This window comes from Ambystoma mexicanum, chromosome 12 (assembly GCF_040938575.1).
Source record: "Ambystoma mexicanum isolate Mex_15411 chromosome 12, UKY_AmexF1_1, whole genome shotgun sequence".
NCBI lineage: Eukaryota > Metazoa > Chordata > Amphibia > Caudata > Ambystomatidae > Ambystoma > Ambystoma mexicanum.
Genome location: NC_090936.1, coordinates 977,110,081 through 977,134,001, shown reverse-complemented (window position 1 = coordinate 977,134,001; position 23,921 = coordinate 977,110,081).

The window sequence follows — 23,921 nt, the reverse complement described above, 5'->3', positions numbered from 1 at the left end:
AGGGGAAAGTTCTCAGGGTCCTCAATGTGTTGGTAAAATTTACCAATTATTGGATCCCCTTTCTGAGCTGTAATCAAATCAGCATCAGGGGTCTCCTTACTCCATTGTGCAGTTGAAAGATCATTGTGAGCGTTTGTCTGGAACCTAGTGATAGCAGTGACCTGGATTTCCCCCAACAGGGACTCTATTTCTATTAGATCCCCTTGGATGGCCCCGGTTTTGGCCAGCTGATCAGCTAAGTCATTTCCAGTTTTGTCTGGTCCCTCTACTTTGGAATGACCCTTGATATTTTTCCAGTAGATGGTCATCCCATTCAATGTGACCAGATCATCAATATTTTGGATTAGCTTCCCATGTTTCAGGGGTTTGTTATTAGCACATAACATGCCTCTGGTTTTCCAATTGACCAGGTGCTCCACAAACCCGTTCCGTCCATAATCCAAATCTGTGATTATGACCAGTTCGTGGAGTTGATGTTGGACAGCAGTGAGGATGGCTTGATGCACAGCCATCAATTCTGCCACCTGACTACTTCGTGGACCAATTTTGTATCCAGCGGAGGGTTCTGGAAACTCATTCACCCATGCGTTCCCTACGCCGGCCACGAGTTCTTTTTCCCTGTTGTTGTCAACATGGTAAGAGCATCCATCCACATAGACAGTGGGCATTCCCTTGCACGTGTCTTCTTCAAAGACTTTGTGCGGGGAATTAAGGTATGCTTCCATGCTGTCCTTGATTTTTAGACTTTCGTCCTCGAGACAGTTTTCTCTGGCCCAGTCATGCAAGTCAGCCAGACCTTGCGCGAGGGGACTCTTCTTGTTTTGGCCATATCTGACCTCCACAGGAAAGCCTTGCATTGACAGAATCCAGGAAGTAATTCGGGAATTACTCACATTTCCGGCCCGGATTCTGTCACTTTGGAGATATTGCAGAGGCTGGTGTGGAGTCTCCACTATGATGTGTTCCCCCTGGATAAACGGGCGGTAATTCTTCAATGCCCACACTGTTGCCAGGAGTGCCTTCTCACAATCGTTGAATTTTTCCTCCACAGAGGATACAGTTTTGCTCGCATAGGAGATTACTTTATTGACCTTGTCATGCTTTTGGTATAATACTGCCGTCAAGCACGTATTAGAGAACCCTGTCTCCAGGAAGAACTCCTTGTTTCTGACAGGGTGAGCTAGGCAAGGCGCTTGTGAGAGGCTTCTCTTGAGTTGTCTTACTGCATAGGTTTGTTCTGGACCCCATTCCCACTTGACCCCCGCCTTCAAGAGATGAATCAGGGGTCTGGTGATCTCTGCGTAGCCCTCAATGAACTTTCTGCTGTAATTAGTCAGTCCAAGGAGGCTCCTTAGTTCCCGCAGAGTTGTGGGATCCTTCAGTTTCTGAAGTGCTTCCACTTTCTTTTCTTAGGGACAGAGACCCTGAGGAGTAATCTCATGCCCCAAGAAATTAACACGGGTTCTACACCACTGTGCTTTCTGAAAGGAAAGTTTTGCTCCGGCGGCCCTCAACTGTGTCAGAACATAACGGATCTCCGCTATGTGTTCTTCCACAGATGAACATTTCATGAGGACATCATCTGCATAAGCCAGGTTACCCCTCACACCCAGGTTGGGCATGGCCTTATGTAGGAAAATGTTGAATTCATTGCCGGAGTTGAGGTCTCCGAAGGGAGTCCGGGTCCATGTGTACTGCTGGCCCCCAAGGGTAAAAGCCAGTTTGAATTGGTCCTCCCTACTGACAGGCACGGTCCAGTATCCATTGGTCAGGTCTATTGCTGTGAATACCTGTGACCCCTGAATCTGGGCCGGCCCTTGGTCAATGTAGGGCAGAGGCCATCGGGAAGTATGGACCCGTTTGTTGAGCTCCCTAAGGTCGGCACAGAGTCTCCACTGGCCGTTTGGCTTCAATATTCCCAGCACCAGATTATTGAAAGTGCTGTGGACTGGACAGATTATTCCCTGGGACTCAAGGTTCTTAATTATTTCAGTAAGGGACTCCATGGATGCGAGAGGCAAGCGATATTGCTTCACAAACACTGGAGTCATGCCAGGGTCCGTGGGAATTGTTGTTGTGTGGATCTCGGTGCGACTACAGTCATATGAGTCTACCGCAAAGAGATCTTGGAAATCCAAGAAAACTTGTTTCAAATTTTGCTTCTGTTCCAGAGTCACACAGGCATCAGCTAGGTTGACTCTCTCTTCCACCATCTGCCTGAAGCCTGGAAAGACTTCTGGTTTAGCTATCTCAGCTGCCTCCTCCAGCTGGGTGGAGAAGTCCCTGGTCAGAGTGCTGATTTGGACTGGAGGCTTCAGGTGGGAAAGGCAGCCCTCATGGACCTGGAAAATCACCTCGTCCCCTCTGAAGTCACAAGTCACATCTTCCTTACCATAAGGGCAAGAAGTGTACACCAGGAAGTTCCCCCCATGCCGGGTGAAAATCCTGTCTGGTGTTCTATTGTCCTCACTGTCACTGTCAAAACAGTCCTTGGGGATCGGTCCAAACAGTTCATTTCCTAAATCAATGGAGAAATGTCGGTCATCAACCGCCATTCCAATAATGGTGCCTGCGGCTAGAGTAATACTCTTTAAGTCGCAGTTATCCAACTCTATTGGAATGGTGTCATGTTCTATGTTGACTAATGGTGTTGGGTTTACCCCTAACCCTTGCTGTTGGAGAGAAGCATTTAGATGAATATAAGCATCAGGGTTTTTCAATTTTTGTCCTCTTTTAACTTTCACTTCCAGGGAGAATTGTCGGGCCCTTTCCGGGATGGTGACTTCCTCTATAATCTGAATTTCAACTGCATAAGGTAGCAATTGAGATGACCTAAATGCTTTTTCTGGATCATCAAAGCCCATGGGATTATCCGCTAATCGGGACCAAGCTTTAAAGTTTATTAGGTCCAAACTAATGGCGAAGCGATTGAGAATGTCACTGCCTAAGTAAAAGTCGGCAGTGACGTCTCGCACGACCCAACAATTATGGACTATGCTCTTGTTGCCAATGGAGATTTTGAGCATACACCTGCTGGCAGGACATGTTTGGAATTGGGTGTTTCCAGATCCATTTCCCATTTGTCTATCAGTTTGAATGTGGGAATGGCTGGATCTTTTGGGAGTTGGCGGAACATGGCTTCGCTGATGAAGCTCTTACCGTTGTTCACATACACTCGAGCGAGAACAGAGTCCTTCCCATCATTTAACTGAACAGGGATGACCAACTGCTCTCCAATTTGCTGAATATCAGCCAGGCTCTGAGCTGATTTCACATCTTTCTGGACTATAGGAGTGGGAGTGTCTAAATGTGGATTGGTAAAGAATTTCAGAGTGTTTCCTTCCAGTGTGGAATACCACCTTAAACTGGAAGGAAGGTTGATTTTCAGAAATAGAGGGGACCCCCCCATCACCAGTCTGTTGTCCTACAGCTATTACTGTCACGTCTGGAATTTGGTTGTTCTGGAAGTGAAATTCTACTAGGTCAGATTTTTGTTCAACCATGTGGCAGGTGCCATTTAAACTAACATGGTTGACACTCTGTTTAATTTTATTGGTCGGCTAGTCTGGGTTCAGAGGACCTTGTTTACACAATCTATTAGGGGTGACAACCTTCTCAGGAGGTCATTCCCTAGTAAACAAGGGGTGCCCTCTGGAGACACTACTATGACTGGGTGTTTCACCTTGTGTCACCCAATTTTGATGTCCAAATCTGCAGTCGCCTCAACGGGAATTTCCTTCCCGTCAAAGTTCTGGAGTTGTCGAGGAAGAGAGGTGAGGGGAATACGGTAATTCTCCCCCCTTCCTGCATTTAGTTCATCAAAGGCCCTTTTGGACAGAAGGGTAGCTTGGGATCCAGTGTCCACTAGTGCCAAAATTGTACCCTGCCCCTGCACTTGTACCGGGGCATAGTATCTTCCCTCCTTCTCTTCAAGGGGGAACAGATAATGCACATTTTTGGACAACTTGTGGGCTAATTTTCTGGTTTTGGACATTGCTAGCGAAGAGATTTGGGCAGAATTCTGTGGAGAGCCTAGGGAATCTGAAAGAAAAAGTTGGCAACTGGAGATCAGGGCCATTGTGGGTTCCCCTGGTTCCGGTTCTGGGCCACCCCCCCACTTTTTGGAGGCAGTCACCAGGATGGGTTTGAACCAGGGGATTTCAGTATTGTGGGTTCTGGGATGAGATGATGGGCGGCGGTAGCTCAGTCTCCATATCTCCCCAGTCTGTATTGGAATCCCTTGGGACCCATTTTTCTTTGGGAGGAGTTCCCCCATCTTTGAAGGAGAAGATCCTTTTCCCAGCGTCCTCTGAGGATCCCTCTCCCTCAAATTGGAAGACCTGTACCTCCTCCACAAAATGGGTCTGTTTGGGTCCTTTGTTTCTCCTACCTCCATTTGGCTCTTTGGGTGGCAGACTTTCAGGGGTAGGGGATTTTGTTTCCGGTTCCTGGGTTTCCAGGGACTGTTTACAAGTGAGGAAGGAAGCTTCCTCCAAGGCTTTACACCCCCCTTCTCTTTGTGCCTCCTCCCTGGGAACCGGTGGGTTATCGGGGTGCTACCCCGTCATTGTTCTGAAGCACCAGGTCCAGAGTTTGGGGCGTTCTGTGCCGGCATGCCCATCTGAGGGTTCTGTTGCGCCCTCAGCATGTGACCCAGATCCTGTGCCATGTTTTGGACCTGGCGCTCAAGTTGTGAAACCCGCTCAGGTTGATACAGGGTTCTATTTTCTCCGCTGGGCTGATCCCGGGAAGGGTAGCTATCCCTTCTCTGGTAATACTCCGGGTTGGGAAGATTTGGGTACCCCTCCACCCTTGGCCTCCCCTCTCCCGGATTAGGTTGTCTGGGCTCAGGGAATTGGGGAAAGAAGGATGGATGATTTTGGGGCTGGAAATTGGGTGGATACCTGGGAAAAAAGTTCTGCCCAGGATTTGGTGAATTTCTGCCCTCCTGGGGGAAGTTAGGAGGGAAGTTCCCTGGGTCAGGTGCTTGGCTGGTCCCCCCCCTTGGGCTGGAGGAGTCCACACATAACCCAGGATGGGTCAGTTTCACTTGTAGCGGGGACTTACATAATCAGGGGAGCGGGGGACCCCATTTGTGGGACTACCTCCTTGACTCCCTGTCTGTGAATGGCCCGAGGGCCTTCTGGGCTGTGAATTATTTGGTGCAGGCAGGTTTTTAGGCCCCCCATCTCCAAATCTAAAACGACGGCAACCTTTACCTCTGCTACCTTGGCAGCAGCAGGGGTGCTGTTGGTTTTGGGGTTTTTCTGCGCATTACTTTTATTTTCTATGGGCTTCTGCACCTCATAGATCCGGGTAGCCTGTTCAATGACCCATTCTAGTGACCTCTTCTCGTGAAAATCTCTCACTAGCTGGGTCATGATGTATTTGGGCAAGGCATGGAAAAAAGTATTGACAAATTCTCTGCTGTCCATGCTAACCCTTCTGGTGGTCTGCTAAAAGGCATGCTTCAATTCTTGCACGAATTCTCGTGGGGCCTGATCCTCCCCACATTGGAAATTGTAGGCTGCCTTGCGAGCCTCTTGAGGATTTCTATAAACAGAAAAATGTTTCAAGATGGCCGCCTTATATGCGGACCTTCTTGAATTGTTTTGGTCCTCCAGCCCTGCAAAGAAACTGGAGTATTCTGGGGAGAGTGTCCATTTGATGTACAGGATGCACCTACTGCTGTCCCTCAAATGGAAAGTCTCCATCATTTGCTCATAGAGCTCCAAGTGTTCCCAAACAGAATACTTGGCGTTCTTATGATAAGGCGTGATGACACTCCTTATTGCCTTTATTTGTTTCAATGGGTCCTTAAGCAAGGCCCTTTTTGCGTTATTGGCCTTTTTGGTTCGGGTCACCCTGGTCCATTCATCCTCTGACTCCGAAGCACTGCTCCCAGAGGTGCCCGTCTGATCTTCCAGATTTTCCCGGATTCTGCGAGCCTGGGAATGGCTGGCAGAATGTGGGGACCTGGTCTCCTGTGTCCTGTAACGCTCAGAGGAGTCTTCAGATCCCTCCTTGCTGCCAGGATTTGATGGGTACCCCCCCACTTACCTAACTGGGCAGAGGTTTTCAGGATGCCCTTAATGGGCCTACTCTCCTGGGGCTCCCCACTAAATTGCACTGTGCTTGGGTACCCATACCCGGATGCCCGCCCCTCCATTCCTCGGTGGTACTGACCTATGAGCCCCATACTTTTGGCTGGATAGTAATCTGCCATTCCTGTGGCCCTGTGCTCATGCACGCCAGGGGACATGGGGGTGGTAGAGTCCAGGGACTGGGAGAGATGAAGGCCTCTGGTACCAGGGCTCCTGAGGTTATGCTCAGGCGTTTCCCTTTCCCAGCGAACCTCATCTCTATCAGCCCTTGCTCCCTGTTGCAATGCAAGAGCCTGCGCTTTCAGTTCGTCAGTTAAGGCCTTACTAGACTCTATCAGTCTCTCCTGCATGGCTACCTGTTGCTGGAGCCTATCATTGTGCTGACAGAGAGCCTCATTTTCTTTCTGTGCCTCCTGATTGGTCCTGGAGTATTGGGCCAGTCTCTGCTGCAGGAGGGTTACCTCCTGAGTCCCATCCCTACTGGCCTGTTCCTTTCTTGCCAGAGCCTCCTCCACCCTCCTGGTGTGCTCTAGCAAGTCGTGATGCTCTTTTTGGAGGTCACCCAGCCCCTAGAGGGCCAGGTTATTTTCTTCAATTTTTTCTTTTAATTGGCAGACTTCCTGGCCTAAGGTGTCCCTTTCCTGACTAAGAGCCTGCATTTGTGCCGCCAGGTCGTCCCTCTGCCTTTGAAAGGCACCAGCTTTCTGGTGCTCTTCCTGAAATTCTGTCTGGGTGTCCAGATCTTTCAGAATCAGTTTATTGCTCTCCTCTTTTTCTCTATCCAATTGGCTTTGCAGGGTGGCTACCTGCTTTGGGCATGCCCTGTTGAAATCTATCTGTTGCTCCAGATTTTCTGGCTCTGCAGTAAGGAGTCCAAACTGTCTTGGTGCTCCTTCTGCAAAGCCAGAATTCTGGTATCCTGGTCAGCCTTTTCCTGTTGCAGGATATCTATATCCTCCTTCATTTTAATGATGTATTGTCTACTCTCGTTTTCTGACTCCTGGCTCCTGTGCAGCCTCTGCTCAGAAGAGACAGGTCAGATCGGGCCTTTTCTAACACCATCTGTTGCCTATTTGCCAGATCTTGGCCTTCAGCACATTTGTCCTGCATGGCTCCCATATGTAAATATAAATATGCCGCTACCCTGGCAATCTTGTTGTGCTCATCCTTGGCCTTAGGGGCCATATATAGTTCACTCAGGGCCACATGTAAGGGACCCTGATCTCTCCACATATCTGACCCAGTTGTAGTGACCTGTTGTGTGATCGCCTGCAACCATACATTTTGGTCCTGTTCAGACCATTCACCTCTCACAAACAGTTTATGTAAGATGTGCTCCCTAGCTATCTTCATATCTACCAAGGTCGTCATTCTGGAATTTGAGTTCCTCCCTGACTTACAGAAGTTTGTGTTTTATTTTGCAAAACAGACCGTTTCCTTAGAGCGTTCCTTTGAGGAGTGCTTTCACAGTGTAAAACAGCGTGGTGATGTAACCGGATATGTGTATTCGGTCAGTTGACACACTGTATTAAGCTGCACAAGTGGTAATTCTAATCCAGAATATCCCGGACGAGCCCCCACTCTGTAAGTGACTCCAATCAAGCAATCCCACTAAGTCAGTGCCTTGTCTGGGATGCCCAATGGAAGCCCTTATTTATATATTTTTATGGCAAGTTATAATCTGGATGATGAACCCTTGTATAACACCCCCTCTTAGAATCCCCCTTGACCCCACTGAGCCAAGAAGTAGGCTTGTTTTGCAAACTTAAAAGGTTTATTTGAAAAATTAAACAATATATATATCACACTTTTATTATAAATTAATAATTGATATCACACTTATGAATATAATGTTGATCAACAATGGGTAATCTGACACTAGCACACCTCTTTACAATCAATGAGGAGTTGGTATAGGATGGATAAGGCAGCGAAAATACTTTTATGGTTTCAAGGGAAAAGCAACGAGGAATGAAATGCAGTACAGAAATAACTTGATATGATTTTAGCAAAAGATAATATAATCACTTTTTCTCTGGCAATTCACCCCCCCCCCTATGCAATGTAAGAAATGGAAGGAGGAGCACACAGTTCTCAGGAATGCAATCAAATACAATACGAAATTCAGTTCCCCCCCAGCAAGCTTAGAGGAAAACTGGTAGAAGTTTGAAACACAGGCCCCAAAATGCTTTGAATGTGATGACAATGAAGTGAGAAATGTGCTAAAAATGCTTTTAATTCCCTCTAGAGGTTCAGGGTCGGTGATATCTAGTTTATATTAGTTCAGGCTCACTTTAGAAATGCTCTATGAGTAACTAGCAGGTTAAAACAAATTTTAGCAAAGGAAAGCAAGGAGCTGCTGATTTTTACACGTGGCTAAAATTGTGCAAAATGTCAAATCGCAGCAAATTTAATCACGTGCGTCGAGCATAATTACGGAGGCCCTATAAGGAGTAGCAAGTCGGTTCTAGGTTTGTTGGAAATCCTACAATCCTAGCTTTAAGATGACAGTTAAAACTCGCTCCTAGCACAAACGGTTCCGGAGATACGGCCGATTTAGTCAAGGTAGTTTTTCGGATTTTAAATTGTAAAGCTCAGAATGACAGATGACAGTTTTCAGTTTTAAAGATGACAGAATGACACGATTCTAGGAGGCAGTTCTAATAGGCTAAAATAGTTTGGATTAGATTATTTTAAACTAAGAAATTGGTTTTCCACAGTGAGTACTCACACTATATTTCTGAAATAAGCCATCAAGCTCTGGTCAGGTTGGACGGGACTTCCGGCGGGTGGTTCTGAACAGCGGTCTGGTCTCTGGTTCTGCTTTCAGCACTGCACAGTTCTGGTCTCTCTGGATCTCTGGTCTCTCTGGATCTCTGGTCTCTGGAGGTTGATGGATTTGAAGTCTGGAGTCTCCCGGCAAAGCATCCCGCAAGAAAGTGGAAAGTGAATGTCCCCACCTGTCCTGCACTGTCTGCTTTTATGTGTTTAGAAAGTGGGTGTGTGCGTGGCATAACTGAGCCTGCCCCTCTCTACTTGTCATTGGCCCAATTCTCCCCTCTCCCATGATTGGGGAAGGAAATGGATTGTCATCGTGATGAGGTCTGTTTATGGGCCAGAGGATCCTCCCCTGGTCAATTTGCCCACAAATCTATATTTGATCCAAATACATATTTCCCAGATACACAAGTGGTTGACATTATATGTACATATTACAGATGAATTAAGACAGGTCTCTGTTCAAGCCCAATGTTCCTGCGAGCTTGGATTCAGAAATGACAACATTTTGCGCTTTTTGGTCAGTTTACCAATATCGGACATTTACCAAAAATTACACAAATGTGCGCAAGGAGTATGGACATTAATTGATGAAGTGTCAGATTTTTAACATGCAGACATTTGGAGTAAGACCCTATTTTCCGCTAGCAACCCCCCAGAATACACCACGGGGTCCTAACACCTCTTAAAACGTGCACAGAAAAATCACAAAAATAATTATATTACTTATATAATTTTGACCAGTCCGCACTATGAGTTATCTATCTTTTTAAAATTATGCCCTGGTCAAAACGGGGTGTGGCTTCCCACATCACATGATGGAATAACTGGTTTATCCACTTCCCCCAAGTTCAGCTGGCTCTCACAGGCACTGCCCCTCCCAGTTTCCCCCAAGAGCAAGCCATTTTACGACCCCCCCAATATAACATTTGCCTGAGTCCAGGACAGGGCTTTGTTCAACTTCCTGCAGTCCCCAGGTGCTCCTCCCCTAACCCAATCAGAGAGGTGTCATCTCCTTTTGGCAGGGGCAGCAGGATGCAGCTAGGCCTGGGAAGAGTGGCTGAGCAGGTTTCTCCTGTCGGGGGTAGTTGTCAGGCAGTATTCAGCTAAATGTCACTTTAGTTCCCAGTTTTCTACATTCAAATCCAACTTACATGCAGCTATTTTTTATATATACATTAAATAATTACTTCCTTCAAGTCATTTCAGAATATAGTTTTACATTGTATCCACCTCTTGGCAAGTCTTTCCTTGGCCTGGTTTGGGTTCATTTGTTCAGTTTTACACCAAAGTCTGGTGGTTTTAAAACGCCGGCTTTCTGATAGTGGTGAGCACCGGTATTGCATCCATTTTTGACATTAAGAAAATGAATTCCCCACAGTTCTGGGTTTGATTTTGGCAATCAGCATTGCCATTCCCAATGGTTTCAGGCTACTGTGTGTGTAGCCCAATGGTGGTTTTAGGCAGTGCCCTCCTGTGCTCACAACATAGGCAAAAATGGGTGGCAGCCTATTCTTCATGTTTTCCCTGTGCACTCTCTGGGGAGTTCTGGCCATCATGATCTATTCGATGCCAGTAACGCACAGTTTTATGGTAGGGCTTGGATGCATGGGTAAAAGCATCCCACAACGTTGAACCGCAAGGCTGTTCCATCAAGTAGGCATTAGGCCAGCGTAAAGGTTGATATGTTGCTTCTAGCCGCTAGTACCGCGTAAGGGCATATGGGCCCTTGGCGATCGTCCCATAAGATCATCAGGATTGTGCAGTTCTTTACATTAAGCTGCAGCTGGCGGTAAAAAAAAACATTTGCCGGTGTCTGAAACTGGTGGCAGTGGCAAAAGGGAAGGATATACCTGTTTTGAAAACATAAAATTTATAATTAGTCTCGCCAGCCGATCTTTATTAATATTATTCATTTTATTTATTACGGCCGAGCTGAAACTATTTGCTTTCAAGGATAATGAAATGGAGTATGTTCGGCTCTAAAATCAATGTGAAAACTAACGAAATAAATCGAGGTTTAATACACAATGAGAAACTACTTTTTGTCTACATGCGTGTGGAATGTGGACCTGCATGCCCATGTGCCCGCTACAAGGACGATCCCTAAAAACGTTTTCAAAGCTCTTCATTCATTCATTTATTCATGCATCCATTCATTAATTCTTCATTCCGGTATAAAAGCGTCTAAAGAGTTACTTACATTATATTTGCAATTTCCATTGTGTCTCTGCGTAATGCAGTCTGTAAATCCCACTGTGCTCTTGACAACGATTTTTCGTATACTGAACTAACATGAAACTCGGTCTAGTTTCAGAATTTTCTGCCTTATCGTCTCTTATGTTATTGCACCCCCCACCCCTCCTTCAAATGAAGTTCTTTCGGCATTGGTCCCTGTCTCTCAAGGTCAAAAAACAATAGAACCTTATACTGCCAGTGCGAGTTGTGGGCCTCTTCAGGGCGCGAGCTGAAAATCAAAGCCGCTGACCTTCACTAGAAATGAGCATACATTCTTTCTTTGCAACATCCCGTAGTAAAGCCATCTGTGAAAACTTGAAGTTTCAAATCCATCTATGTAGTGCGCCTCAATGTGCAAATGCGAACTGGCTTCTCTCCCATCTGCAACGGCTCGCTTGGCACGTTCTAAGGCCCCCAATTTTGTCCTCGTTGTCTGCGAGCTTTGAAGCCCCAAAGAACCATAACTATTGAGACTTTTAATTTTTTGGGGAAGGTCAGGGAAAGTATAAAGTACCCGAGGAGTTGAGTTGAAAGTGAGATTTATTGTTTGCTTGTTTTATTATTTGCAATACGCAAGCCTCCCCTCGGTAAACAGTGCCCAGCATTTAGAAGAGATTGCGAAAATTAGTTATATCAACAAAAATATATACATACACATATAGACAAGGTCAGCAATATGAGGTGAATAGAGAGAGAATTCAAAGATGACACCAAGGTTGTTCGGCACCCAGGATGGTGAAGGTAGGGGTTAGCGTTAGCGTACTTTGTATGCACACTGTACAATAACATTTATTTACAAAAAGACAATCGTATTACAATTATTTAAACCGGGATTTGTACTTCACAACCAGCTCTCCTTTGTGTGGACATGGCACAGTGGCAATGTTGGGTGGCAATGGATCAGTGCTCTGCACAGAAACGTTCAAAATTCCATATCTGTGCTTCTCTAATACAGCAACAATAAGTCTTTTGACAAAGTCGAACTCCATTTCCTCATAGACTGGTTTGATCACCCATTGCTTACTTCTTTTTAAAAAGGCCTTAGTGTATGTAGCGAGGCATCCTTACATAACCCATAGTCCTAGATTGTTCATGGCCGAGATTCTCGTTATGGGCCAAGACGCCAAGTAGAGTCCTATGTCTCATGCCCTGTATGCTGAAATGCAAGCGCTTTGGCCTGTACTTTAGGCACATATTGTGGAACACCTCCAAACCTCCTGTGTGACAGAATTCTGTCAGTCCCCTCAAATCTCTTGATAGAGTTTTATCGAAAACAATCTTCTCAATGGCTTTGTGTGTCGGTGAAGATGGATGCAACCACTTCTTCTTCCGTGCCTCCACTGGGGACAAAGGGCCATGTTCACATTGGTGGAAATGTAGGTTTTCTGACCAGCGGTGCACGTTGGTACAGTGGTGCATCAGTGACCGCCATTTTTCAAGTAGTATTTCCACTGACCCTTCACAAGTTTTGGAGCTCCACCAAAGATGGTTGCTGATAGACTGGGACCACTCTGAAATACTTTCCAAACCTTTTTTTTTCCCTGCAGCCGAGATTTTCTTATTGATTGATTTAGCAAGATGCCATACGTCAAACTGATGTTTAATATGTGGGAACTGCTCTCTCATTGTCTTGGCAATTGAAACGTGTCTGTCCGTGGCTATGAGGTCGATGTGCATTCCCCTCGATTGCAGATATTCCACTGATTTTATAAATCCTAGTTTCTCCATGGCCACTGAGGATGTACATTGTGTTACCTGCACGACCACCAAACTCACAATTTTCTTACTATCCATGTCCTGAAAGTGGTAGGTGCAGTACTTGGCAGAAAATCCAGGGCTGTCGCACTGTCCATCGGCAGCTAGCCTGAATCGTTTGCCTTTGAATGTACTTGCTAGAGACAATTGTTCAATTTTCCAAGCATCACTAATGGCCGGAAACAGATAATCATGTTGGTATTTGTAGTACTGCGTTTTTTAAATGAAATGGAGTCCCACACACTGGAAGAAAGACTCTAACTTTCTAAAACTGGACCCACTAAAAAGTGAGGCAGCTGCACACAGTAGATTGCCTGCTGGCAGTTTTCCCAGCATAGGTTGTGCAGACCATGAGAATGTATGATTTAATCTACAGGCGGCATGTATTTTGACGTTACTGCCTTGTTTTTGACGAGTCACATGAATCAATGGCTTTCCACATACTTTCTCTCTAACTGAATGCCCACATTTCAGCATACTTATAATATTCATCAACCAACTGTCGAATACTATGTATTTGCCCTCTTTCATTAGACTGTCATCCTGCGTCAAAGTTGTTTCGGCCTGTGATGTTGAGGACATATCAACAAATTTGAAAGAAATATCGCTGCTATAAAGTTCTGATGCGTTGGTGAATGCTGTTGCTGGTTCATCCTCTGTCATTTCAACATCTGCTACTTCAACATTGATGGGAGAACACAACAATGTCGACAGCTTTTTGGGTGGCAATTTTTTGGCGGGTGTAGATTGTGTGAATTGATCTGCGACTACTTCAGAGCTATCTTCATTACATTCAGTATCATCTTCTTGTGGTGGTGCGGTCGCACTGTAGCAATGGTCCTTTACAACTTTACTGGATTCTCCGGACACATTCATTTCATGTTCTGGCCATTGGACATGAGCATTTCTAGTCTCAACACGCGGCATCTGAATTAATAGTTCCTCCATAGTGTAAATGGTCTGGCAAGCAACATCTCTCATTCGCTTCACTGTCTGTGTATGTATAGTTCGGACACCCACGGGTAACGAGAGGATAGATTGGAAAAGGGATGTTCAGTTTAAACACAAGATAAAGTATAGTACAATTGACTTGAAAAAAACATAAAATAGTCCCCAGAACAAAAAAAATTCTAAAGTTATGAACTGTTTGTAACTAACCTTATTTTTGTTTCTTTTCTTTGCAACTTTTTTGACTCGACCTTCAACATCTGCACGCTGTTGCTCCGATACCTATCCGCATGTCTCCCCTTCCTCTTGCGCTGCAACGACTATATTTTCTGTATCCGCATAGACAGCACGCAATGAGGCTCCATCGACTCCCTGAAACATAGTATTTCATTACTGTGTATCAAAATATTGTTAGCATAAAACACACGTGAGGACGAACACACATGTACATCTCAGTAGCCAAACACGATTTAAACATTTTGATGAACAATCAAACGACAAGTATTCGAGCTCGGATGACCTAGTTCGATGGAGCTGTCAGTATCCATACCTCTGGCTCTGCATGGACTTCCACGAATGATTAAATTGAAGAGGAGCATTAGCAACTCCCTGAAACACAGTACTTGCGTTAGTATGGTTTTCAATATTGTAAACATAACACACACTTGGGGTCGACGGCACAGGTACATCTAAAGAGATAACCACAAATGTTGCATTGTCTAAAAGAATCAAGGAATATTTAAATATGATCAGATTTAATCGACTTATTTCTCCGATTTCTTTACATCTGCATCATCTAAATGGGATCTTGTGATTGTAGTGGAAGCTCCATCGTCTCCCTGAAACACAGTACTTGTGTTAATAGGGAAGAAAGTATAGCAAATGGAATCACGTTATATGATCACGCTCGATGGAGTTGTCAGTATCCATACCTCGTGCTGCTGAAGAATATCTAGGGCTGTTGTCAATGTGGTGCGCACTTCCGAAAGCTGTTGCGCCGATTCGTATCCGCATGGTCCCGCTTCCACCGGAATTACTTGAATGTCAGGCTCCGCATCAACTGTGTGGGTTGACGATTCAACAACTGCCTGAAACATAGTATTTGCATTAGTAAGGATTACAATATTGAAAACACAACACACGCTTGGGGTCGACCGCACAGGTACATATCAACGGCTAACCACGAATGAAACATGGTGTAGAACAATCAAACGGCAAGTGCTCCAGTCCTGATGATCACGGTCGATGAAGCTGTCAGTATCCATACCTCGTGCTGCTGAAGAACATCTAGGGCTGTTGTCAATGTGGTGGACGCTTCAGCATTTCCCTGAAAGACAGTACTTGCATTAGTATGGATAACACTAATTATAACTGAAAACAAACCCCAGGTGACGACAACTAAGGTGTATATCAATTGGAAAGCACTAACCAAACAATTGGTAAAATAATCACACGATACATAAAAACTATTACTTGACATGCATAAAACAAGTCTGTAGCGGAATAGCCAAGTATGATTACCTGATACGCGCTAGAAGTGATTGATAACTGCGAGCACGTGATGGAAGTAGAATGTTCTTGCTTCAGATTCAAGGGATAGTCAAGAAGTTGTAAAGGTAAATTATTGTTTGATAATGAAATGCAAATATTTAAAATTGCCATGTAAGGAGACAGAATACTTGAGTAATGCGCAATATAGCACAGTTGCCTGTGCCCATATATAGTTTTCGTTTGTGCGTTATGAAATCTAAAAATAATATATTGATAAATGTCATTATTCAAAAAGCTATACACTCATATCAATGTCAAAAGTATTACAAATTGAAAACAACACCTAAAATATCAATGAATCCATTCGGCTACCTACACACTACCGCAAGGCCTAAAGCTAAAAACGGACACTTGACTCACCAGTGGCAGATTGTGGATGAATAGAGTGGGAATAGCGTTTGCGAGCAATTTTCGTGTCGATCGCCGTTTATTCTTCTTTGTTACCCAAGATGTGGTGTACAAGTTTGAGGGAAAGTGCCAGCTGCAGATGCGGTATCGATCACCCCTCTTGTCCTCAAAGACTTGTTGGACTCTACTTTCCAGCTCATCCAGTGGATATCCGCAATGTCTGACCCATTCTCTTATTGGATCAACAGTTTTTGGGAATACATGCATTGTAGTGCCTTCAGATTTAGCATGGGTCTTCGAAGGGCAACCGCTAATCGAACAGGCAGGCATTGTTGAAAATTCTGAAAATTAAATATCAAGATTATTATAAAACCTTGATGAATAAAAATGTCATAAAAAAGTAAATGAACCATACCATGCTCAATGCAAGGTTTGTTTTGGTCACCGGAACCATACCAGTTCATCATGTGTGGCTTAGTATTTGCATAAGTTACAGAAATGTTTTAAATTATGTGACTAAACTCTGAACATGTGACTCGTCCCTTGGATGTTCTGTCTTGCACAAAAAGGAAACATGCTTACATTATAGACTGGACCCCCGAAGGATGCCATTCGATGACAATTGACACAGATGAAAATAAATAGATCTATTGATAGCATAACAATTGAAACTCAAGTCAATAGCAATGAGACCAATGACCACAACTCTATTGGGTACTGTAATAGCAAATAGATTGAAATGTAAAAATGACCGAAATATGACTAGGATACATGGCCTTACCTTGACCAACAAACAGTTGGATTCAGCAGGCCGAGCAGTATGTTGCAGGCGAACAGGTAGATGGCCACAGGTAGCACACTGACGAGTTTGATCGAAGCGGTCACAGATAGCACGGCGACAAGCTAAGCACAAAGATGTTCTCATGAGACATATCAAGTGGTTTATAAAGTATTAGAAACAGGGATGTGTTTGTGAATGAATGACGTGTGTATGTCATGGTATTATGTTTATTATGTCTATTGCAGGGGTGCGGCCTGCCTCGGGGGAGGCCTGCCTGGAGACACGGGGTCTGAGGAGGCCATGTGAGCGATGGCCCCTGGGCGTGGGATACCTTTTGAAGTGTACATGCTGTTTGGCACCTTTGCCGTTTGCGCCCGTGACAGCCCCCCATGCCAGGGCTCATCCCCAGGTGCAAACCGCCTTTGATAGTGGGGGTGGGATGGATGGGCCTGGGGCGTGCAGATAAGGCACAGGAAGACTGCCGAATGGAGACACACTTATGTGGATTGCAGGGGTGCGGCCTGCCTCGGGGGAGGCCTGCCTGGAGACACGGGGTCTGAGGAGGCCATGTGAGTGATGGCCCCTGGGCGTGGGCACCTTGGCCGTTTGCGCCCGTGACAGCGCCCCATGCCAGCGCTCATCCCCGGGTGCGAACCGCCTTTGATAGAGGGGGTGGGATGGATGGATGGGCCTGGGGCGTGCAGGCAAGTGTGTGGGAGCGAGGGGCCATCAGGCCCCTCTCATCCTTTACTTCTCAGTAGAAACTTGTACCAAGTGCCTCCAGCAGTGGGTTCGCCCCTTGCCCTTGTGTGATGTTAACTTTGGATGACATTTGCGTAGATGGGAACACTGAGCAGGACACGGGGCATCCATTTTTGTACCCCCTTTCCACTCCATCTTGGTGACCAGGCCTCACTGCAATATTACACCGCGCAGAGCACATGGCCCACTCCCTCGTTCCCACTCTGACTGGAAAACTCCAGAGGTATTTGCAACAGCTAATAAATGTAACACATCACTCTCTGAGATCACGGTCCTGCATGTGAACCGCCCTGAACCAAGCACATAGCTCGTTCATCTCCACAAACGTGTCCTTGCCCACGCACACTCGCCAGTGGAAACTTACTGCCATTCTGACCCTGTGTCCCTGCAAGGTATTCTCTTCATGTGCCAGACCACTGACAACGCCATGATGCCCACCTAGCAGATCCCCAACTAACGTTAGACCCCTACTGCAGTATATCGTTGCCTATCAACCACAAATGCCACATACCGGAGATTCTTGTGAGCACAGACCCACACTTCAAACAGTGTATTATAGTGGTCAAGACCCTTGGCCTAAGGCCTGTATAATCCAATGTTAATTGATAGTATAGATATATGTGTGACTTTTATAGAGACATAACCGACTGAAAGACTTTGAACAAGTGTTATTTAGTGCATGCATTATTGATAATATATCATTTTAGCTTAGATAGTGACCACCCCGCTTCACAGCGACCTGAACTTCACCCATTCCGAGCACAGATGTCCTTGATTGGAGACACACTTGATTCATTTAAAAAATCGAAACAACCGTTGTTAAAATATATGTGGTGTTTTATTTTGTATCTTATTTTGATGACACAAAAATATAAGACTTTAAACATTGTACAGTTCAGGTTGCAGCACAGCGAGAGAAAATCCCCTGTAATGACCGCTGTCACTCGGGAACGTTTCTCTTATGGCACGAACGGCACAGGCGGGTATCACTCTTCGAATGCGGTGTCCAAGCCTCCCGTGAAGCCACCATGTAAAGGAACGACAGGCCACCAGCCTGTACCACCTGTGAAAAGGAATGAAACAAACTGTTTTTAAATGACCAAGATAAGTTTAATAAATGTTTGTTGTCAATGACAATTCTTGTAACTAATGGCATTCTGCTCGGACAAAGGCTATCTAGACACTGCACACTATTGAATGACTTTCGTGCGTTGCAATGATATGTATATGTCATTTTGGATATAGTAGAAGACCATGAAATATGAGTGGCATGACAAGCAGAGTATACTTACTCGTTACTCGGATTACGAGGACGAACAGTTGCGCGAAGTTCATGCATAAGCACCATCATTATCCTCAACACAGACCGTGTGAGGCAGGCTGCCCTGAAGTCTGGCAGCTCGGTGATGCATTGCAGTCGTGACTCGCCTTCAGAAATGTAGGCCACGCATCCTGAGTTTTCACAGCAGCAGCAGTTCTCGTCCTCGGTTGGCATTAGCTCGCACCGATTGCACCAGGTTGAAACACCGTCCATGCGACTAGTTCCAGGCTCTTCAGCTGTTGAATCGTCCTCCCAACCGCCGCCCGAAGACCCATCGTTTTCGCGTGTTTCCCTTTCCAGTAGTTCCTCCTCAGTATACTCGGGCTCATACATGTAGGGCATTATTGTAGCCATTGTGTGTTAAACAAACTAAAATAATTTATAGCGGTGGTACTGGTATCTGTTCATACGGGCTACAAGCAACGAAGGTAGCTGACCAGAGCAAAGAAACGAGTCACAGAATACTCAAAGTAACACACAGAGAGGAATGGAATCGAAAATCTGCTGCTGTGTGTTGTGAAATGGTCTGTTTATACTTATTGAGGAAAGAGGCGTCCTGCCATTTCCATGGCGACAAGTCATTAGCTGAAGCGCAGCGAATGTTGACACGAGACGTGCTTTGGCGTTGTGAAATGGGCGGTACATGTCTGCTAATGACAGGCTCAGGGGCGGGGGAGATGATTTAGTCCTGCAAAAGCAGGTCAGCCAGGGCGATGGGGGAAATGATAGGATTATCACAAAACGGCAGCTCCCTGATGCCTGTATTCGCGGGCGTTTAATGGACGAAAACTCGTCCATTAAAACACATGGCCGACCAGCAGGGGCAATAAAACATTTTGACTGAACCATTCCTTTAAAGTGTTGCAGCAAGTTGCCCCTTTGGTCTCTAAGGAAAACCGTGTAAAGCTGGTCAGACCTATGATACATCCATGGGTATATTATTGTAATGCTCTCCTAGGTTGGGCAAATAAAGTAGACTTTCAGAAATTGCAAAAAATACAAAATGCCGCTGTTCACATCATACATCAGATGAGCCTTAATGTACCTACCTCTGCGGCACGGAGAGATCTGCGCTGGCTGCCTGTTTCAGCAAGGATCCAGTTCAAGTTGTTGACCATCTGTCATAGATGTGTCTTCGTTAATGCCCCGACATACCTTAAGGATAGGTTGAATATCTAGCGCCCAAAAAGAAACCTTTGATCCGCCAAGTCCTGCCGCCTAGAAGTTGATCGCATAAAAAGAGCCAGTGGAAACGGCCTTGCCTTCCATGCAGTGGCAGCACAAGCCTAGAACGCCTTACCAGAACGTATGCATAGGGAAGAAAACCACCTGGTGTTCAGGAAATTGTTGAAGACAACTTTGTTTGAGTAATACTGGGAACCTGTTGGCTCACTTTCTCTGTTAAGGGCGCCTTCAGGCTTTGGTGCAATATAAATCTGTTAACATAACAAAAGAAAGTCTGCCAAATATAAGAGAGGTCTGATGAAAGACCCAATTTGGCAGATAAAGTCCATAAAGAGCTTTATGACTCCCTACCATAAGAACACCAAATACTCAGTATGCGAGCATCTAGAGCTTTATGAGCAAACAATGACTCATTTTGTATTAAGAATGATACAAAATCCATGGAGTTTGTCAAATGGATATGTTCCCCTGAACACTCCAGCTTCTTTGCAGGGCTGGAGGACCAGGATCACCAGAAATGGTCCACCTACAACACAGCCATCTTAAAGCACTTCTTCATTCACAGGAACCCTCAGGAGTCCCGCAAGGTGGCCTACAACCTGCAGTGTGGGGAAGACCAAGTGCCTAGAGAGTTTGTGCAAGAGCTGAATCGATCATTTGCACAGACCTCTAGGCGGGTGAACACCAATAGTCGGGGGTTCATCAACACTTAGTTCCATGCGCTCCCGAAATATATTATGACCCAACTAGTAAGGGACTTCCATAAGAGTAGGACCCTGTATTGGATGATAGAACAGGCCACTCGGATTTATGAAGTCCAAAAGTCGTCTGAAAACAAAAACAACCCTAAAAACCCCAAACCATCAAACACACCCGCCGCTGCAAAGGTAGCAGTGATGAAAAATACTCCCATTTTGGAAATGGAAACGGGGAGCCTAAAAATACTCTTCCTACTAACACCAACAAGCAGAATGAGAGGCAGAGGAAACCCTCAGATTTAACCCAATCGGGAGGTATCAGACCAATGCTCCATCTGTCCCTGCCATCTATATCAGCCCTAGATACAAGGGTAATAGACCCATCCTGGGGTATGTATGGACTCCCCCGGCACAAGGGGGTGGGGGGGGAATCAGGTAAGTACTTCCCAAGGAAACCTCCCTCAAAACTTTCCTGAGGAGGGAAGAAATACTCCACCCCCAACCCTTCTTTCCCAGATACCCATCAAACCCCAATTTCCAGAACAATCTTCCTCTCTCTCCCCACTTTCAGGACAATGGATTCCCAAACCAGGGAGAAGGGGAACCTAGGATGGAAGGTTATCAGGGAAACTCTCAATGCCCAAGCTACTATGGGAGAAGGGACAGCTACCCTTTCCGGGAGCAGCAAATGTAAGAATCCAGACCCCCCCTACCAACCAAAAAGGATGTCTCAACTGGAGCGACAAGTCCAACACTTAACACAAGACCTGGGTCGCATGTTGAGGGCTCAACAGAACCCTCAACTGGAAACTTCTGCCCAGAATAACTAAACATCGGTGCCTGGTGCCCCGTTGCAATGACAAGGAGAAACCTCTGACAACCAACAGGTTTCAGAGGGGAAGGCCCAGGTGGAAGGTATATGAGAAGCTCTAGAGGAAGTTTCCTTCTCCACTAGAACAAACTCCTAGAAACCTCTGAACATGAACACAATCTTCTAACCCCAAAAAGCTGCAACCTAGGCAACAGAGAGTAAGTAGAGGAAATTGGGAGCAAAAGATAACCAACTTTGAGGAGGAAGTATGCATCATCCGGGTCTAAGGGAAGAATCCCTCGAGAATTCAGTGAAGAAAAGATTCTCTATTAGGGATGGAGGAATCCCTCCCAAGGAAAAATGGGTCCCAAAAGACCCCGATTTACTCTGGGGTATTATGGAGAATGACCCAGAACAACACGTTCTTAAACCCCAACAAATAGGTTTGGTTAACTGTCTCCAAGAAAAGGGGGACAGCAAAAAATCAGGTGAAAAAGGGGACTTTGCAATCCCAACTGTCTCTGGGTGCAAAATCATTTTTACAGATTCCCGGACTCTGACACAGAAAACTGTCCAAGTTCACATAGTGTTTGAGTTCAATATAAAAATGCTAACTGCCAAGCTGGCACAGAATTACCATTTTCTTTGTGCCCTTGAAGGGAGAGAAGGAATAATGTATGCCTCCATTAAGGTACAGGGTCAGTGTGCATTATCGGCGCTGGTGGATACTGGATCCCAAGCCACCCTCCTGTCCAAAAAGGCCTTTGACCGACTAAATTTGGGAAGGGGGAGATGCACCAAATTCCCCTCATACCTCTTCCTGGACACCTCCAAAACTTTGATGGGAATGTTATTTCCGTCGAAGGGACTGCGGACCTGGAGATCAAAATTGGGCCACATAGGGTGAAACACCGTTGATATTCATCACTCCAGGGAGCACACCTTCTCTACTGGGGAATGACCACCTTCGAAGGTTATCACCCCTGATTGACTGTGTGAACAAGGTTCTCTGGACTAACCGGCCAATCAAATTAAAACAAAGTACACATTATGTGAGTTTAAATGCACATGCCACATGACTGAACAACGGACCGACAAAATAGAATTTCATGTTAGGAACAATCAAGTCCCTGACATCACTGTCATCTCTGTAGGAGAACAAACTGGTGATGGGAACCCTTCTCCATTTTTGAAAATCAACCTTCCTCCCAGTTTTAAGTGGCAGTCCACACTGTAAGGAAACACTCTGAAATGTTTTACCAATCCACAAACAGAAGGAACCCTAAATCCCATGACAAATGTTGCTGAAAAATCAGCTCAAAGTTTGAACGACATCCAATTAAAGGGTGAAGAGCTGTTCTTCCCCATTCAGGTAAATAAGGGGGATGAGCCTGTTCTGGGCCGAGTATGCTTGAATAACGGAAGAAGCTTCATCAGCTAAGCATTATTCAGGAAACTCCCAAAAGATCAGACTATTCCCACATTTAAATTGATTGATAAATGGGAAATGGGCCTGGAAACTCCAAATTCCAAGCATCTCCTGCCTAGCAGGTGCACGCTAAAAATGTCCATTGGCAACAAAAGCATAGAACAAAATTGTTGGGTTGTGAGAGATGCCCCCCCCCCCCCTGCCTTTTACTTAGGCAGTGAAATTCTCAATCGATTCACAATTAATTTGGACCTAATTAATCACAAGGCTCAGTCCCGACTGGGGTTAACCCCATGGGCTTTGACAACATTGAGAAAGCATTTTGGTCATCTCAATCCAGCGGTCAAAGGTATATACCGCCATTGACCTAACCAACGGTTACTGGACAGTACCCGTGAGTAGGGACGACCAATGAAAGCTTGCCTTTACCTTCGGGGGCAGCAATACACGTGGACCCAAACCCCTTTGGATACATAAAATCTGATAATGAATTTAATATCTTCCTACATAAGGCCATGCCCAACCTGCGCGAAAGGGGTAACCTGACCTATGTAGATGATGTCTTAATCAGAGCTCAACTGTGGAGGAACACGTAGCTGAGATACGCTGTGTTCTGACCCATTTGCAGAAAGCTGGAGCAAAACTGTCCTTTCAGAAGGCACAGTTGTGTAAGACCCGCATGAACTTCTTGGTACATGAAATCACCCCTGGGGGTCTCAATCCCCAGTCGAAAAAGGTGGAAGCATTATTGAAATTGAAAGATCCTACTACTCTGGGAGAACTAAGAAGCCTTCTTGGACTCACTAATTATAGTAGATATATCATTGAAGACTACGCAGAGGTCATGCGACCCTTGGCCCATTTGTTAAAAGCCGGGGTCCAGTGGGAGTGGGGTCCAGAACAATCTGATGGAGAAATGAAGAGAGGCCTTTCCCAAGTCCCTTGTTTGGCTTACCACATAAAGAACAAGGAATTATTCTTGGAGACAGGGTTCTCAGATACTTGCTTAACGACTGTATTATACCAAAAGCACAACAAGGTCAACAAAGTTATCTGGTACGTGAGCAAGACGTTGTGCTCTGTGTGTCACGCCGCCGCCTTCGGGTGGTCGCTGGCGGCTATGGAACGCTTGGCGTTGGCGGCGCCATTAGGTGGTGCCGGGGTTTTACTTCCCACTTCCTGGTTTGGCGGTCTAGTCTTTTTGTTTTGCTT